The 17533-nt window shown below is 36.5% G+C and overlaps 1 protein-coding gene across 1 annotated transcript in view; it reads right to left on the bottom strand.

The window, feature by feature from the left end:
* LOC106663840 overlaps positions 1-17533 on the bottom strand; it is a 128381-nt gene that overhangs the window by 39614 nt on the left and 71234 nt on the right. The window contains exon 3 of the mRNA XM_014388995.2: positions 6582-6608. The gene's annotated coding sequence lies outside the window, so the exon portion shown is untranslated. The remainder of the gene's footprint in view (positions 1-6581; positions 6609-17533) is intronic.

Raw genomic sequence — 17533 nt, 5'->3', positions numbered from 1 at the left:
ACTAATCCGCATTGCAGGTGAGTAATGCTGGTTTCCTTCGAACCATTTAAGTGGAATTCAAAATATTCCTTTTGAAACAATTGTTTTAACAAAAAATATAAATAATTGAGATTTTATGCTATTTAATAATCTTATAATAATTTGCAATGATATAACTCAGTTTTTCTTTTGGCAAGGGTGAGTACTCAATGATCAAGCTTTTTTTTCAGAAAAAGTGCCTCCTTTTATTCAAAGCTCTTCGAATAAGATATTAAACATATACATGAAACATGTTACAGCTAAAAGCAATTCAAATTTTCTATCTAGAAAAAACCAAAAAACCACAATTAGCTTTGTTGAAAATGTAAATTTGGCATTTTTTGCAAGGGATGAAAATTTGCTTAAAGAATAATTTTAATTTTATATAAATAGAAACAAAATTCTTTTTAAATATTTTCAACTAGTTAATTGGAAATTATAATCAACATATCAAAAATATGTTTTAGTAATGAGAAATTTGTGGTGTAAGTTCGCTGAGTTTTTTCCGATAAACAAGCCCGCATTACATGTCTGTAGTGTTGGTTTGATTAATTCCGTTTATGAGTGGAATTCATCCCATTTGAAACAATATTTTTTAAAATAAAATTTAATATAAATAATTGAAATAATTTGCTAATTAACAATTTTATATATATCATAAACCAATATCATAGTTAATTGTTATTAGATTATTAATTAGAAAAAGATTTCAATGTAGAAGTTACTATGTCTATACAATATACTGAGAAGCTGCAGCAAGTTTTAATTAAAAATTATAGCAAATACTTCAAAAGGATGCTTTGGAGATGTGAACTTAGCCGTGAAAGTTCGCCCGGTTTGTTCTTTGATACTAACCCGGCTTGCACATCAGTAGTGCTTTTTTAAAATTTGAACTATTCAACATTTTTAAAAGGAAAATGTTCGTGTTTTAGAAATATATACATATATCTTTAACTTTATTTATTTATATTTACAACTACATATGTATTTATACAACCAGCAGTTTGGATTTAATTTTGACATATGACATAATTCGCATTAATTGGCTGTAGCATCCAACATTCTTATCAAAGTATCGGCTTTAAGGAAAATCCTAATTACTTTACTCATTTAATGACTTTAATTAATTATAATAAATTTTAAGAGACAGTTCGTTCTTCGTGGTACTTTGTCCAATTTGATAATTTCATTCTTCGATACTAGCCTTCTACTACATTTTACAGTTATGAAGGTTTAATATGACTTTCTTCACATTCAATTAAAATGTAACGTAAACACATTAGCTTTTAATCCGTTTCTTATAAACTATTCGAAAAATTAATGTACAAAAAAATAATTTCGACTGTTACTTCTTTCAGAATCTTACCAGACTATCATTTCGGCTTTCGAGCTCATCAACTTCACCGAGTTATAAAATACATATCTTCTGTCCAGACAAAAAAATGTACGGGACTCGAGCGTTTTTAAATATTTCTAAGATGTTCGACAAACTATAGCATGAGGGATTCAAATTGAAATTAATTTTAATCCAGCCTTTTCTCTGATTATACAATCTGAATCAGGCTCTCTATACTATATAATATGGTAATTAATATTCCTACTGCTGAGGCATTATATAATCCTTTTAAAGCTTATGAGAGCTAATTGGAACTCGAATTTTAATTACACAATCGTGGATATAAATAAATGAATTTTTAAAAATATAGAACCAGCCTGCTATAAACGTGACAAAAATTTAAGAAATATCGTTGTTGTTCTTAATTTGTTAAGTAAATTCATTAACTTTTTAAACTAATGAAGCCTAAAAGTCATTTAAAAAAATGTCGCTTAAAGCAATTTAAAATAGCAATTTGTCAATGTAACCAAACTGCTTTGAAGTAAACGAAGAAAATCGCCTAGTCTTCTCAAGATACTAACCCGCATTACATACCCGTCGTGCGTTTTGGACTTAACCGACAGTGCCTAACGACAACTATTTTTCCTTCGAAAGAATTACAATTTAAAAAAAAACGAGTAAAAATAGTATGAAAATAAATTTATTGCACGACATAAAATGTAATAAATAGGAAATATTCAATAATTACCAGTAAAGATGATATGAAGTTAAAAATGCAGAATAAAATGAAAACTTATATGGCGCTATTACTAGATGAGTAACTGTCCGAGTTATTTTTTTTCTTTTTTAAAATTGTCACGACCGTTAGCATCACAAACGAAAATATAAAAAACATTGAAATCGTTCAGCGTATTCTCGCCGTATACAAAAACGAAACGGATGTACGTGCTACCCGGCTGAGTAGAATTCTTCTCAGAGAAAAAAATTAACCCTAAAAACTAGAACCGACCTAATTTCGAGATGATAAATTTATTTCAATTTTCGAATAGTGTATGTGGTAGAAAAAAAGAAAATTACGATCCATGACAGTATTGTAAAATAGGTCTTGAGAGTACGCATGTACTTCTTGTTATATATTACTGTCTAAATTATGCCCCACGTTTCAAGCAATTTTTTTATAATAATTAAATTATCATAGTATTTGTTTTTATTAAAAAATTGTTTTATAACTTATAAGATTGTATATGTATCTTTTTATTGTTTTGTACTTATCGATGTTAAATAGTTAGTTATATATGTATTTATATATTTTTTAATTGATGAAATGCTATCATTCATAAATCGTACTGAAATTTCTAAGTGAAAATAGAAGTGTAGCTTTAAAGGTGCCGAAAGGCTACTATTTCTGCCACCGCCTAACAACGCCTAATCATTAAGTTCGCACACCTATCATTTGCTCATGCAAATTGAATTGCCCATTGTCTCGCCGGCTATCTCTGCCTTCTATCTAGAAAGGTGGAAAATTTGTAACCTCCGAGAATCAACAAATTGCTCTATATATCAATAAAACGGAAAAAAACTTTTGTCAGCGGCCAAAACTTGCAATAGCTATGTCTTTACTACCCTGGTGTGTTAGTTCCTCCTTGATAATAGCAATCATCTATGCCACGTCACATCCACTCTGGAAATCCAGAGCAGTAGAAGAAAGCCTTAACTACATTGTGTACATGGCAAGATGGCCGATTTTAACCCTTCTTTGGCGAATTTCCGGACAGACGTAGGTACCTAAGTAGCTGACGTAGGAGTCTTTGTTTTTGTAATGTAGTGCCTGTGGCTTACTCAAATTTCTACTAGGCATCATCGCTTTATCAATTCTTCCTCCTTCCCAACAGCAGCCGATAAATACACATTTCTCAGACCTCGCCGACTGGTTTTCACTTAGACAGCCCACATGATAGCTACCCAAGGCCCTAGGGATATCCATACAGTACTCCTCTAAAGACATCATCGGGTTTAATGACACCCACGACAAGATTCGCAGTTCTCCGCAGCTCCTCGCAACACCGGCTTCTCAGGACTACCACAGGTCCCGGTCAAATTCCGTGTTTTTGACCATAACAAGGGTAATAAATTCTTTTATTTTTATTTCAATAGGCATCAAATTTGCTAATATGCAAGCGGTTAGGGAGTTTTGAAAGTTCTAATAACACGAGTAGTCAGTCTATGGGTTTGTGTATGTGTTTTCCATTTAAATTTGCTAACATGTTGTGACTTCATGATTACTTTTACTAAGAGGATAAAATGTAAATGGGTTAAAAACGAAACACATAAATTATTCATTAGGATCGAAGTGTATTGAAACGATGCAGAAAGTACTTCTACAGCTTTACTGTTTAAAATTCACCAAATTACCATGTAATGGGACATCCGCAGACTTATGAAGTGGTAAAACGTCAAAAATCATAAAGCTTTTTAACGGTCCCACTCGAGTGAAATCAATTACGGAAAACTGGACGTTGTTCACACCTCGTCGAACACGGCAGACGGCGGATGGGACGGGATGTGTTCCGGGGCGACGTCTAAAACGGTTTCCCTCTTTAAAAAGCGATTTGTCGCTAGGCGATTTTCCTCGTTGCGCTGTTCACCTTCGGCTGTAAGTTTACGACGGCGCGCACGCTCGTGAAAACATCCCTGATAAATCGACTCGAATTTAAGCTGAAATTGAAAAACGGTAAAAATTGAACAGGAGTTCCGGTAAAATTAAATAAAAGAAGGACCGGCTTTGATTGATGAAAATCCTTGAGTCCGTACCGTAATCTTTCGCCAATTCGTTAACCTTTCGACCCTGAAAAGCAAACACGTCAATCCCCTGGAATTTGACTTAACTTATCCTGTCAAAAAGCTCGACTTTGTTCCTTGAAATCACGGAACGGGTTAAAAAACACTAATGACTCTATAACGAATCCTTTTCCACATCTCATTAACTCTGCTTGAAAAAATAGTTTTATACAGATTAATTACAATAATTATTTTTTAATGGCTAATTAACCGGGTGTATATAACTTTAGTGAATTTGATATTCTCCACGTATTAAAAAAATTGTTTAAATAATATTTATTTGTTTCCTATATTCATAGGACTGCATTATACATATTTTTCTAATGATATAAAAATCCATGGAAAAACACTAACTAACCTGTACTGCACACGGAGGACACGTGGAGTGAGGATCACACGGAGCAGGACAGGATCAGTTTGTCATCGGGTTCAGGCGACGTGGAGTGTTTTTGGGTTAGGAAGTAATGGAGAGGATTTTAGCAGTAGGTTATGGGCTGAAAGATTAGAGTGAAATTCACTAATTTCGTGGTCCGCTTGACCAATTAATATATTACAATTAATTAAGGTTTTTAGTTGAGATAAAAAAAAGGAGGGAAAATTCAAAAGGTGGGGTTGAGATGGGAAGTTAGTGTCCGAGTGGATCGAGGTCACGATAGCTCAAGTGGTAGAGCAGCAGCGTTTTTAGCCGAAGATCGTGAGTTCGAATCCCGCTCGTGCCATTTATTTTTTTATCTCAACTAAAAACCTTAATTAATTGTAATATTAGAGTGAAACTTGAGGAAGCGGGAAAGGATCAGTGAGATTGGAGACATAGTAAGGAGTTTGGAGAATTCTTCTGAGGACTTGTGTTTGGAAAGGATTCGTTGGATATTAGATGGATTGGTCGTACCCCACAGTTCCGCTCCGTTTGTCCAAACAGGTCGAAGTAATATTTTGTACAGAGTTAGTTTTTTCTTTACTTGCCTGATTTCACTTCTATAAGTCTTCGTAGTTGTCCAAATCGTCTGTTTAGTTCTTGTCCTCTTGTGAGAGGATTCTAGTCTCCTGGCTAGGTATAGTCCTAAGTGTATTTTCTAAGTATTTTACTTGTGTGGACGTCGGTAGTCCTTTACGGTTACTGTATGTAGTCGGGCAAGGATGTTTGTTTAACGTGAACGTGGGTGCATTAGTCCTCGTTCAGCTTCGTTTTCCTCGTTTAGCAACCTTCTTCAATGAGCTCAAGATGTTTCGGGATATCGGAGGTGGCTTTGAGAAGGAGTCGAGAAATAAAATAGTATCGTCCGTGTAGGTTGTGTGGTTGTTGGGACGTATCAGCAGTGTAAATTGTACATAGGATGGGACCAAGAATGCTCCCTAGTGGGACGCCGGCCTGGATCGGTCTGACTGAAAACTCGTTGCCATATCTCACTCTGAAGCAGCGTTTAAATAGGTTTTTAGTATTTAGTAATAAGGAATGGGTAGGAACTGCTTTAGTTCGAAGAAAACTCCCGGGTACCAGACTGTCAAAAGTTTGGGACATGTCCAGGAATGCATCCGGGCAGTACTCTTTGTTCTGTAAAGCAGAGGGAAATGTCAACAACCCCGAAACATTGCCGAATCGTGGAAGGATGAGGACAGAAACCAAATTAGTGTGAAATAATGATGTTATGTTATCTAAGGTAGGTATTAAACGTTTCCAAGACTTTGGACATTACTGGAGATGGTTGATAGGTCTGAAGAGGATATGCGGCTCGGAGGTTTGTAGGGTTTAGGTATGAGGGTGATTATGGAATATTTTCATTGTAGGGAAAAATGAGAGGGTCGTAAGATTGAATTGTAAATGTTAGTCAAAAAGCTACGGCTTTTTGTGGGAAGTTTCAAAGAATGATAGGCATTATAAGATCTTCTGGGAGACTTTTTACTTGGGGACTTGTAAATATAGAATTTTACTTCAGAAGACTAGTTAATATTTCTTTCATGTTCAAAACGTTCCAAGACCCAGTAAAAAAAAATCCACACTAACTTCCATTCCCACTCTAACCCTTACAACTTTCCATTTGATCATTTCTAAAGAATACCCCTTGAAGACTTGTTGTTCGTTTATGGAGTGCTATAACTGGATAGCGTCACCACTCGATTTAATCACGCAAGATCTCACTGTTATCTGTGCAGCTTAATGATTGAAAATACTTTGAAGTTTTCCTTTTATTCTAATAGAACCAATACTCATCAACAAATTTTATTTGCACTGCAGCCCATTCGTCATCGTACAAAATGTCTTGTCAATAATGCAGGCGCGTCTCGATCAATGAGAAGATATTTCGTACTCTGAGGAAGGCTGTCTACTCAAAAAAAAATTTATTGGATAATTTCAAATTTTTCATATATAAAAGTTAATTTTTGTACTTACAGCTTTCTTTTTCTATTGTCCTTTTTCCTGTAACAAAAAATAAATGAATAAAATTAGTATTATTTTAATATGATAGAGTAAAACACATATTTACATAAAGAATGTATCTTATGTTTTTTGACCAATTACTTCAATTTTTCTTTGCGGGTAGCGTTATTTTTTGTTCTTTGCCGTTGGAATTTTCTTCTTAATTTCTTTAAAAAACAAGTTTTAACACAGTGGCTAATATGCATAGATCATAAGGCAAAAAAAAACTGTGATTTTTTTTTTTTTTGGGGGGGGGGGGTTCGACTGCATGGAAAATGGAGTAGAATGCCGCAAGAGCGGGTGTGCCATCTCTGTTGTATACGGAGTTCCGATAGTTCTTGTGTTTTTCGAAAAAACCGGACTTTACGTCGTTAAATCGGGTTTTACCAACTTTTACTTAAATTATTCACAGTTTGAACTCGTTTTTCGGAAAGAGCGATAAATTTCCTAGATTACACCATGTTTTCATTTCTTTGCGACACGCTTAAATGTCATTTAGAACAGAGGAAATGTAAAATTTATCAAAAATCCGGAATTTTCAAAAGAGTTCAAAAATTTGCCTCTCTTTTAAAAATAATCTTAGATGTAGAATCACTCAAAAATGTATACGATTAATATACTTTCTAACGATACGTGCATTACAGTGACTGATACCTTGGGAGGAGAAATCAAGCTTTAATCAGTCCTTGTCTAAGGAACGCAGAAGTCCATAGGGTTGAGATCAGAGGACTTGCAATGTATACCATCTCGCCCTATCCACTCAGGGAACCGTTCGGACTTATTCCTTTGGAGTTTTCCCAAACAAGAAGTCTATAGGGAACAGGTCAACAGCAAAGAAGAGTTGAAGAGAATAATTGCTGCAGCACAAAAACTTAACTCTCTCTACTATGGGAGCTGTTCGGAAACAAGCAAAGTTCATGCTCATCGGGAGCAGGGGAAGGCTGTTCGAACAGATTTTATTTTCAATACGTTATTTTTTTATCATTTCATTTTTTCTATAATGACAATGAAACATGATAAGCTACTACCACCCTCTTTCCTGAACCGAGACTACGTTTTTACTTTTTAAGCTCCCAAAGAAGTATCTTTCACAGTAGATGTAGATGTAGATGTGATATTTCAGGTTGTGGTATACTGCGCCCGTTGAGAGCTATTGTATCCCCCGTTCTCTGCCTAAAGCACATCGGTGAGTCCTATTTCATCAAGAAACTTGATTAATAGGCCCGGTTTTAATGGTTGAAGATCTTCTATGGCCACATTATACATCCCAAAACATTTCCTCCTGCGGGCTAATGTAGCACAGTTTGTTAGTAAGTGTGTTGGTGTCTCTTCTGCTTCCTTGCAGCATCTACATGTGCCATCTTGGATTGTTCCAATTTTCTTTAGGTGTCCATTTAATCTACAGTGTCCTGTTAGGATTCGCAGTCTGTTCCTGCTTCCTTTGACACTTTCTGTGATTTCTTTCCTACCAAAATTGGTTAGAAGATTCTTGGATTGTCTATGTCCAATAAGTGAATTCCAAAGTTCCCTCATTTTCTTTTTGTCCTTCTGTCTGAGATATTCTGAGAGGTTAATAGTGTGGATTCTTATGCCACAGAAGGGTTCGGGACCTATCAGCGGTGTGGCAGCCCCTTTCCTTGCAAGGGTGTCCGCTTTCTCGTTGCCTTCTACCCCCATGTGTCCTGGGACCCAGCAGAGGCTGACTTTATTCTGCATACCTAATATATTTAGTTTGGTTTTGCAGTTCAGCACCATCCTTGAACTAATGGTATTTGAGCTTAGTGCTTTGATGGCTATATTCTTGTTTTTGTATCCTTTACTTAGATTGAATTGGATACATCTTTCAATTGCGTGAATCTCAACTTCGAAGATACTGGTGTGTTTTCCCATGGGTTCTGAGTATTTGGTGCCGGGTCCTGCTCCCGTACCTTCTTGTATTCTAGATCCATCTGTGTACCAAAGGATGGTGCCATTTTTAAAGGAGTTATTTCCCTTTCCTTCCCATTCCTTTTTGGTGCCCAGATGTATTCGGAATTTTTGGTTAAATTCAAACATCCTGTTCATATCAACCTTTCACAGTAACTCATACATTAGTAGAAAAGTGTGGTGCTTATTGACCGTTACTTGATGATTATTTTGAAGTCGTGAGATGCGGTCTGGTGTGACGTAGATTTTATAAAAACATTTTCTTTATCGTGACAATGTTTCGATCTTTATTGAGATCATCTTCAGGGCTCAAAGTGTTTGTTTTCCGTGTAGATGTGTCATTCTTGTGTGTCGTGGCCCTGAAGATGATCTCAATAAAGATCAAAACGTTGGCACGAAAAGAAAATGTTTTTCTAAAACGTCATACCAGACCGCACCTCACGACTTCCAAATAATTATTAGAAAATTTATTAAATGAAGAAATTTTTGTGTGGATCGACATAGTCTAAGATTATTTTTAAAAGAGTGGCAAATTTTGGAATTCCTTGGAAAATTTCGGATTTTTGATCAATTTTACATTTTCTCTGTTATTAATGACATTTAAGCGTGTCGCAAAGAAATGAAAATGGTGTAGACCTACAGGAAATTTATCGCTCTTTCCGAAAAAAAAACAGATAAAACTTCGAATAAATTAAGTAAAACTTGGCAAAACGCGATTTTTTCAAAAAACACAATAACTATCGTAACTCCGTATTGAACAAGGATAGCATACTCGCTCTTTCGCCATACTACTCAATTTTCCATGAAGTTCCATAGAAACAAATTTTTCACGCTGATCCAAACCCAGTGTAAAACAGTATTTATGTCCTTCCGAAGCTTCAGGGTATTTCAGTACTTTTGCAAATGACAGAAATTGCTTTGTTTTAGTCCTTAGGGCTTTAAAAATTCCCAAGGCTCACAGAATTGATAATCGTTCCGGAGCATAAACCATAATTTTTACCATGCATTCCTGGATTATATGTATAATGTTGTAAGTTTAACAGTTTATGCTACGCATTATAATCCATTCGGCATAAAAAAACAGCTGAAACAGGACAACGAAATGCCAACCGGGAAATATATATTCATACGTCGGATGTAATATGAGACCAGGCCGATGTCTCCCAGTGAGGGACGGCGGCACACGTGTGTTTTTCCCTTTCGCTAGAAAGTCCCTTAAATTTGCCGGTGGTCGATACGCCGTGGATTACATTCGGACAATGGTTTTATTACCGGAGACGCTTGTAAATCTCTTGAAAGAGAAACCGGATCGGAATGAATTAGGCACCGACTCCCGGGGATCCGCTGGGCGAGGGAGAAGACGCCCTGACCTTGCTGGCTCACCGCAACCGGGACGGGAGACACCGTCTATCAGACGATTTTTCCTGCACGAACCCCGGGATTTCATACTCTCTCTTAATCCAAGACAAAGAGGATTAGCAATTTGCTTTATTGCGAATCGCCCTTTCCACCGGTTTTGCACAACGGTTGCAATTATTGTTTGTGAAGGGGGGAACAAAACTGTATCACTTTTATTTCCTAAGTTGGTCTACGAATGGACGAGCACATATTAAGATAATCACTTCACTGATTCCGTCAATTCTCGCGTAAAGTTTGGCTTCATGTCATCTTCGATCGATCATTTCAAAGCATTTTTAATTCAGCTAAATCTATCTCTAATAAGGAAATAAAGCAAAAGTCTGAGAGACCAAAAAAGCGAGGATAGATGGACCAGGACGACCTATAGCTAGTAAGCCAAAGGTCGTGACTTCCTAGTTCTTAAGAAGAAATCTCGTAATTGTGCAAAAAAGAAACGACTGAAAAGAAAGCACAAAAACCCACTAGTGAAGATGGCAAGAAGCAGAAACACGTCTAACAGGCCAAAATAGCGAGAATTGGCGGACCAGGATAACTGGAAACGTCCATGCTACTGGTTCATTACATCTTTGAACTCAAGGAAAGTTCTCACGATTGTACAACTAGGAGAAGGTTGGAAAAATAGCAAAATAGCACAGAAACCCACCAATGAACATGGCGAGAAGAAGAAACGTGTCGGAAAGACCAAAACAGCGAAGATTAAGAGACAAGGCTGATTTGAAACGGCCCAACTACATTTATCACTTTGCCTAAATCAAGAAGAAATCTCCTGTCTCTGTAAGAAAGGACACGATTAGGAAAATAACACCCAACCCTACTGAAGACGGCGAGAAGCCGAAACTCGTCTGAGAGACCAAAACGCAGTCCAATTAAAGGATCACTACTTCGCAAAAAAAAATCACGATTGTATAAAACCGATACAACTGGCAAAATAATACCCAAACGAACTACTGAAGACGGCGAGAAGTCCGAAATGTATCTGACAATTTAGAATAGAAAAGGCGGACCAAGACGGCAAGAAATGGTCCCACTACATCTCACATATCAAGAATATATCTAACAAATACATAAAAGAACTCGACTGGAAACGTAGTACACAAATCAACGTCTGAAGATGGTGACAAGCAGAATCTGTTTTGACAGGCCAAAAGAGCGAACATAAGCGGACCCATATGACCTAAAACAGTCCAATTACAGGTTCATCACTTCGTCTAACTCAAGAAGAAATTTCCCAATTGTATGAAAAGGAATGATCGGTAAAATAACATAACCCACCTCTGAAGATGGCGAGAAGCAGAAACGCGTCTGACAAATCAAAACGTACAGGACAGGCGGACCAAGGTGAACCGACACGACCCCACTTCAGACTCGCCCCTTAAAAAATTCAATATCTCACAACTGCTGAAACTCTGAGGATGGCGAGAAGCAGAAAAGATTCTGACAGGCCAATAAAGTAAGAAAAGTCGGGCCAGGTTGATCTGAAACGGCCCAACAATAGGTTCATGGCTCTTCAGCTCTTAAGAAAATATACCGCAATCTATGAAAAGGACATGATTGGCGAAATAGCACAGAAACTCTGAGGATGGCGAGAAGCCGAAAAGATTCTGACAAATCAAAACGTACAGGACAGGCGGACCAGGATGAACTAACAACGGCCTCATTACAGACTCGCCACTTCGAAAAACTCAATATCTCACAACTGTATAGAAAGGATTTGGGAGACAAATAGGAAGGAAACACCCCTCTGAAGACGTCGAGAAGCAGAAACTATTTTGGCAGGTCAATAAAGTGAAAGAAGTCGGGCCAGGTTGATCTGAAACGGCCCAACTATAGGTTCATGGCTCCTCAGCTCTTAAGAACCTATAGGAGGACCTATGAACCTATGAAAAGCAACCTATGGAGCAACCTATGAAAAGGACACGATTGACGAAATAGCACAGAAACTCTGAGGATGGCGAGAGGCAGAAAAGATTCTTACAGGCCAGTAAAGTGAGAGAAGTCAGGCCAGGGAGATCTGAAACGGCCCAACTATAGGTTCAGCACTTCTCAGCTCTTAAGAAAATATACCGCAATATATGAGAAGTTTGTATAATTGTTAATTTTGTTGGTAAAATTATTAATGATAAAATTATTTAAACAAATGTATCTAAAATTGTAAAAGGGGAAGGTGTATTAAGTTGTAAAATGTAAACAGAGATAACCCCGAGAGTTCCCCACTCCTTTGGGATTCTTTTACTTTTACTAAAATTTATCATTGTCTGTTGCATCCACATCTTCTTTCATTTTTTTGTTTGTGAAGCCAATATCTGTTTTTACAGTGAGTGTGTGTACTAACTCATTTATAAAATCTTCATCAGCTTCCGGATGTTGTAAGCTGAAACGCGATAACATGTCAGATACATAGATGTATTTTCCTGGTACAAATTTTAATCGAATTTTATATTTTATTAGCTTCAGTCTCATACGTTGAAGACGAGGGGACGGGATAGTACAATAGTTATGGATTTTTCCAGTAAAGCAACAAGCGGTTTATGATCAGTCCAAATTTCTGTGACTTTTTTACCAAAGATATAATGATGGAATTTTTTAACTGCGAAAACAATCGCCAAAAGTTCTTTTTCTATTTGTGAGAATTTGGTTTCTGCATCAGACAAAGCTTTTGATGCATAATATATCGGCTTCCCAGATTGCATTAGGCAGCAACCTAATTGTGAAGCGTCACATTGTATTGTTACCGGGTTTTTTCCTCAAAATTTTTTAATGTTGGTGTATTTAATATTAATTTTTTAATATTATTGAGTGCTTCCGTGTGCACCGGCAACCACTGCCAAAGTGTATCCTTTTTCAGTAAATCTCTGAGAGGCCTAGTTAGACTCGCCAAATTCGGAATAAATTTTCTGACTAGGTAATCATCCCTAATACTTTTTGAAGTTCTTTAACGTTTTTAGGCTCCCTAATGCACTGAATGGTTTGAATATGATCATTACTCGGTCTGATTCCCTCTTCATTAAAAATATGGCCAAAATATGTTACTTCATTCACTCTAAATTGAATTTTTGTTTTGTTAAATTTTATATTATTTTCTCTCGCTCTTTTAATTACTCTTTTTAAAATGTTATTATGTTCCTCCTTCGACTTCGCAAAAATTAAAAGATCGTCGTGAGGATGGCGAGAGGCAGAAAAGATTCTTACAGGCCAGTAAAGTGAGAGAAGTCGGGCCAGGGAGATTTGAACTATAGATTCAGTACTTCCAAACTTACTAACAGCGCGTATCACTGATAGTCCTCACATGTGATTTCTCATTATCGACTGCGCCATGTTTTATTATGGGGACAATTCATATACTTGTCTCGAACCTGCATTTATTAAAACTGACTCTACAAAAGAATCCCAAAGGAGTGGGGTACTCCTGGGTTATCTCTGTTTACATTTTACAACTTAATACAACAGAAACGGATAAGCATATATGTTGTGTTTTTTCTTCACTTAATTCAGGCTTTAATTAATTACTTTTTTCATTAGTTTACCATTACTCGTGTTTTTTTTGGCCTTATGTTCTTGCATATTAGCCATGACGAATTCTTATATATGTTGTCCAAATTGGGGGTTATCGGGAAAAAAGGACCAGAGGCGACGGTGGGAATCGAACCCACGACCGCGGCGTGAGAGTCTCTCATGCTAACCACTAGGCTACCGCGGTCCCCTTATTTTCTCTTAAATATTCATGTATTGATATCCATTGAACCATTTTTTCCTATAGCAAAGGAGTAGTAAAGTAGTATTCAAAGTAATTTGTAACATTAGAACCGAAATCAGCAAACACAGATGAGTTATTTTTATTTGTGTATCCAAGGTGCCAGAAAGAAATTCCGCGGTCTCTGTGTAGACTTGATCATGATTAACGGGCGTTCACTATTCTCCATTTACACCTAAAATTGGCCTAAATAAAGCCTAGTATAATAAATATCTAACAATATTGAATAATCCCGTAAATCCCGATTAGGACGGATTACATCTTCACGGAGGCCACGGACACGTTAATCGGATTAATCAGGATAACGAATTCCGTTCTGCTTCGTATCATCCCGTTTTTTATGGGTTGTAGAATCCGTAGATTTGGAAACAAGCTTCACATTCTCATCGGGATTAACGATCCCGTTCTGGAGACCACGTGCCGAGCGTAAAGTCAGAGCATGAACGATCTGTTGATCCAGTCCTCGAAGTGCCCCCGACATTTTACGGTTTACATTATGAGCTCGTATTCGTGTTTTGAAACCATAAATAGAGAACAACTTTTTATTTTGGTAATAACTCCTGCTCGGAACAACAACCTATATAAGGGACGGTGAGACAAAAAAATTACACGCATAACGGAGACATGTGTGATAAATAAATGATCGTAATGCGTTGGCGTATTAAACGAGTTTTTTTGGGTCAGTGGTCGTAAATCGACTATACACACGCATTTTCAACTTCTTGACTTGAAAAACACTATTGGAATTTAAAACGTTCTGGATAAAATATCTATAAAATTTGACCTGTTGATTCGGCTATTTTTTTAAAAGAAAGGCCTAGTTAAACAAAAAAACCAGTGGACAAAAATGTTGATGATACTATAACGATTCGAGTTTCAGCAGAATCTTCAATTTGGTCTCATGCCATATCTAGCCAGCATTGAAAGACTTCGATTTTTTTAACCCTCTTCCTTCCCCGACATACCTAAGGGTGCAAGGTTTTGGTTGAAATGAAAAAGTTAGTGTCACGAGCGGAATTCTTCGTCGTTCCCACGACCTCGACGTACAACCTTTCGAATTTTTCCTACTTTTTGCTATTTTTCAAATGTCGCGTAAACAGGATTCGATTCTCGGCGACATATGAAAAAGGTTTTAGGTTGAGATGGGGTGTTGGTGTCTGAGTGGATCGAAGTCACGATAGCTCAAGTGATAAGAGCAGCGGCGTATTGAGCCGAAGGTCGTGGGTTCGAATCCCGCTCGTGACTTTTTCATTTCAACCAAGACCTTTCATACAAAGAATAATTAATTGAAAGAAGTAATTTGATCAATCAGACCACTAAATAAAATGGATTTAATTCAAAAATTTTGTTAATTTATCGGCCAACTTATGCAGATAATGTTCTCTTGGTTGTTATCAGGGATGTGGAAAAAAAATCACATCTAACTAGGAATTTGCACTGTATGTTTAGTTGAACGAACACTTTTTTAAAATTCAGTGCTAAACAGACATAATGATTAGAAAGGCAAATGATGTTAGTTTCCTCGTAGACGTGGGCTGGCCGTCAGCATGCTTTACTTTCACGTCGGCCGGCATTCAAGAAGGATGATGTGTTAACTTCAGAAGCCGGAGACATTTATGTACTTTGTCTTTTCATTTTTTCTATTATGCAGAGCAAGTCTTGTTTTTTTCTTTTCTAAATGGGCTCGATTAATGCGAGAAATACTTTTCTCGTATTATCTAATAGCGGGAGTTTGAATACCGATTTCCTGCAATTATTATTATGAGTACTAACTGACCTGTATAAAGCCCGTAGAAAAATATATTCTTTGTTGTACCAAGCTGTGTCAAACCTCTAAAAACTTTACTCAAAAAACAATGTGTGGTGATTAGTGACCGTTTCTGAATAATTATCAAAAAACAATTTAGACAGATAGTTAAAATGTTATATTGACATCATATAAACTTCCATAATTTCTAAACCCTATAAACTTCCATATGATGCAATTATTAAAAGAAATTACAAAAGACAAAGTTTGAGCACAAATAATTTTTAAAAATGAATCTAAAGTGTGATAGTTATAGATAATTTTGATCTGCCTCGCTGGGTTAGTCTTTTTTTATTTATAGCCTAAATGAGTCATAAAATCCTTAGCCTATTAGTCTATTATACGCTTTTAGTTGGTTTAATTAACCAAAGTAATTACTTTCATTATGCAAGGTATGGTCGAGTTAAAAAATTAGTGTCACGAGCGGGGCTCGAAACCACGACCTCTGGATCAGTACTATTCCGGAGGTCGTGGGTTCGAGTCCCGCTCGTAAAATCAATTTTTCAACTCAACCATACTTTGCATAACAATTAAAGTTCATGGCCAATGTTAAAAATTGTAAATCGTTTTACGACTTAGAGCAAATTTTGCAAAACAGGATTTATATTTTAATCCTTTTTAAAATGAGGACCAAATTAGTCAACCTAATATAAGACTGGTTCATTATTAATCTAAAACCTTATTTATTTTCTTATTAAAGTAATATTTAAATAATAGAAATAATAATAGAAAATTGTCTAGAAAGAACCCCCATGATCCTAGACTAGAAAATAGAAAAAATTAAAATAACCACGACTTTAAGGAGATGTTATTAGAAAAATAGATCCAGCGCGGATGCCTCGTTTTGAATAAACCAAAAATAAAGACAAATCCCAAAATCGAATCATTCCTCCGTTTAACCGTTAGTTTTCGAAATGGCGTGCACAGGACGCAGGAGATAATTTGTGGATACTTTCCTGGCCCCTTGGCACCCCGGGAATCTGGGTCAGTGTGATCTACCGTCCGGGGGCGACCTGTCTTTTTTTTGGCCCAGTGACCTTCTCAGGCCGGATCGGATTATTCTATTCGCCCCTAGGGGTGGATCACGTAACGTTCAACGGATGGTCAGAAATAACTACCTTTGAGATATTCCCTCCATATTCATGAAGATCGGAAAACGTTATAACATACTGTCTTGCGCTTTTGACTAATAATAATATTAAACTATATAGAATTTTTGTTTTTTGATGTGAACTAAAGAAAAGTATGCACAGCGTCCATCAAATATGGCTATTGTTCTTCCTTCGTATAGTTTATAGTCCTATATCTAGTTTTTTATTAGCCATCCTGAAACTTCCTTTATCCGCTCATTTGCTAGCGTTTATAGAAAACTTCTTAATTTAACTATATTACAAAATTAGCTTACATTGTACAATCACTACGATTATTATTACCGTACCTTAAACAAAACCATAGTGAATGGAGCCTTCTTTCTTGAACTGAAGGGTTCAGCCAAAATTCTAATTTTATTAGGTTTCGTGGTCCGTGGTTTGAGCAAATAAATCATTTTCAATTGATTAAGGTTTTGGTTGAGATAAAAAAGTCAGTGTCACAAGCGGGATTCGAACCCACGACCTTTGGCTAAATACGCCGCTGCTCTACCACTTGAGCCAACGTGACTTCGATCCACTCGGACACCAACTTCCTATCTCAACCCCACCTTTTGAATTTTCCCTCCTTTTTGCCATTTTTCAAATGTCATGTAATCTATTTGATTCTCTGCGACAAATGGATATTTATCTCAACGAAAACCTTAAATAATTGAAAAGAATTTATTTGGTCAAGCGGACCACGAAATCTAATAAAATGTAATAAGCAAAATGAAGTATACTTCACTAAGCTCTCCGTGGCCATTTCATGTGTCACCAATTATATCGTTCATTTTGGTCCGCCAATTGTCGCTGTTTCCAACGATAAATCCATCATATGTCTCCGTAACGGTTTAATAACATGTAATTTATAATATATAATAAGTGGACATTT

This window comes from Cimex lectularius, unplaced genomic scaffold, assembly GCF_000648675.2.
Source record: "Cimex lectularius strain Harlan isolate CLEC.00 unplaced genomic scaffold, Clec_2.1 scaffold1, whole genome shotgun sequence".
Taxonomy (NCBI): Eukaryota; Metazoa; Arthropoda; class Insecta; order Hemiptera; family Cimicidae; genus Cimex; species Cimex lectularius.
The sequence above is the reverse complement of the archived record's forward strand: the minus strand, read 5'-3'. Positions and strand labels throughout refer to the sequence as shown.